Below are 2,500 nucleotides of genomic sequence, written 5' to 3'. Positions count from 1 at the left end.
TTGTTGTGAAGGAAGGTTAGTTCTGTTGTTGTGAAGGAAGGTTAGTTCTGTTGTTGTGAAGGAAGGTTAGTTCTGTTGTTGTGAAGGAAGGGAGGTTAGTTCTGTTGTTGTGAAGGAAGGTTAGTTCTGTTGTTGTGAAGGAAGGTTGGTTCTGTTGTTGTGAAGGAAGGTTAGTTCTGTTGTTGTGAAGGAAGGAAGGTTAGTTCTGTTGTTGTGAAGGAAGGTTGGTTCTGTTGTTGTGAAGGAAGGTTAGTTCTGTTGTTGTTGTGAAGGAAGGTTAGTTCTGTTGTTGTGAAGGAAGGTTAGTTCTGTTGTTGTGAAGGAAGGTTAGTTCTGTTGTTGTGAAGGAAGGTTAGTTCTGTTGTTGTGAAGGAAGGTTAGTTCTGTTGTTGTGAAGGAAGGGTTGGTTCTGTTGTTGTGAAGGAAGGAAGGTTAGTTCTGTTGTTGTGAAGGGAGGTTAGTTCTGTTGTTGTGAAGGAAGGAAGGTTAGTTCTGTTGTTGTGAAGGAAGGTTAGTTCTGTTGTTGTGAAGGAAGGTTAGTTCTGTTGTTGTGAAGGAAGGTTAGTTCTGTTGTTGTGAAGGAAGGGTTGGTTCTGTTGTTGTGAAGGAAGGAAGGTTAGTTCTGTTGTTGTGAAGGAAGGTTAGTTCTGTTGTTGTGAAGGAAGGTTGGTTCTGTTGTTGTGAAGGAAGGTTAGTTCTGTTGTTGTGAAGGAAGGTTGGTTCTGTTGTTGTGAAGGAAGGAAGGTTAGTTCTGTTGTTGTGAAGGAAGGTTAGTTCTGTTGTTGTGAAGGAAGGTTAGTTCTGTTGTTGTGAAGGAAGGTTAGTTCTGTTGTTGTGAAGGAAGGTTGGTTCTGTTGTTGTGAAGGAAGGTTAGTTCTGTTGTTGTGAAGGAAGGTTAGTTCTGTTGTTGTGAAGGAAGGGTTGGTTCTGTTGTTGTGAAGGAAGGAAGGTTAGTTCTGTTGTTGTGAAGGGAGGTTAGTTCTGTTGTTGTGAAGGAAGGTTAGTTCTGTTGTTGTGAAGGAAGGTTAGTTCTGTTGTTGTGAAGGAAGGAAGGTTAGTTCTGTTGTTGTGAAGGAAGGTTAGTTCTGTTGTTGTGAAGGAAGGTTGGTTCTGTTGTTGTGAAGGAAGGTTAGTTCTGTTGTTGTGAAGGAAGGTTGGTTCTGTTGTTGTGAAGGAAGGAAGGTTAGTTCTGTTGTTGTGAAGGAAGGTTAGTTCTGTTGTTGTGAAGGAAGGTTGGTTCTGTTGTTGTGAAGGAAGGTTGGTTCTGTTGTTGTGAAGGAAGGTTGGTTCTGTTGTTGTGAAGGAAGGTTAGTTCTGTTGTTGTGAAGGAAGGTTGGTTCTGTTGTTGTGAAGGAAGGAAGGTTGGTTCTGTTGTTGTGAAGGAAGGTTAGTTCTGTTGTTGTGAAGGAAGGTTGGTTCTGTTGTTGTGAAGGAAGGAAGGTTAGTTCTGTTGTTGTGAAGGAAGGTTAGTTCTGTTGTTGTGAAGGAAGGTTAGTTCTGTTGTTGTGAAGGAAGGTTGGTTCTGTTGTTGTGAAGGAAGGTTGGTTCTGTTGTTGTGAAGGAAGGTTAGTTCTGTTGTTGTGAAGGAAGGTTAGTTCTGTTGTTGTGAAGGAAGGTTAGTTCTGTTGTTGTGAAGGAAGGTTAGTTATGTTGTTGTGAAGGAAGGTTAGTTCTGTTGTTGTGAAGGAAGGTTGGTTCTGTTGTTGTGAAGGAAGGTTGGTTCTGTTGTTGTGAAGGAAGGAAGGTTAGTTCTGTTGTTGTGAAGGAAGGTTAGTTCTGTTGTTGTGAAGGAAGGTTGGTTCTGTTGTTGTGAAGGAAGGTTAGTTCTGTTGTTGTGAAGGAAGGTTGGTTCTGTTGTTGTGAAGGAAGGAAGATTAGTTATTTTCCAAACTGACATTTTTATCACTTTCACAACATTTTACACAAAGTCTTGGAGGGTATACAATCTTAGTCTGCTTCTCTGCTAGTCAATATCTTCCCTTCCTTCCTCTCTAACAGGAAGTACCTGTCCTGCGTTGGTTACCCAGAATGCAAGTGTTCCGTGTGGTTTCCTGACACGGTGTTAGAGGTCAACAGAGACGAGTCTGTCTGTCCCACCTGTCAGCCACGCCCCGTTCACATGTAGGTACCTGTCTGTCTGTCTGTCTGTCTGTCTGTCTGTCTGTCTGTCTGTCTGTCTGTCTGTCTGTCTGTCTGTCTGTCTGTCTGTCTGTCTGTCTGTCTGTCTGTTATACCTGTCTGTCTGTCTGTCTGTCTGTCTGTCTGTCTGTCTGTCTGTCTGTCTGTTATACCTGTCTGTCTGTCTGTCTGTCTGTCTGTCTGTCTGTCTGTCTGTCTGTCTGTCTGTCTGTCTGTCTGTCTGTCTGTCTGTTATGCTTGTCTTTCTGTCTGTCTGTCTGTCTGTCTGTCTGTCTGTCTGTCTGTCTGTCTGTCTGTTATACCTGTCTGTCTGTTATACCTGTCTGTCTGCCCTGATGGTAGTGGAGACAGACAGGTATAA

General features: G+C 42.9%; 1 pseudogene; it reads left to right on the top strand.

The window, feature by feature from the left end:
• LOC123736409 (DNA topoisomerase 3-alpha-like) overlaps positions 1 to 2,162 on the top strand; it is a 45,995-nt pseudogene extending 43,833 nt beyond the window's left edge.
• Positions 2,163 to 2,500: the final 338 nt, after the last annotated feature.

The sequence above is a fragment of the Salmo salar genome, unplaced genomic scaffold, assembly GCF_905237065.1.
Source record: "Salmo salar unplaced genomic scaffold, Ssal_v3.1, whole genome shotgun sequence".
NCBI lineage: Eukaryota > Metazoa > Chordata > Actinopteri > Salmoniformes > Salmonidae > Salmo > Salmo salar.
Note: the sequence above shows the minus strand (reverse complement) of the source record. Positions and strands in the feature narration are given on the sequence as shown.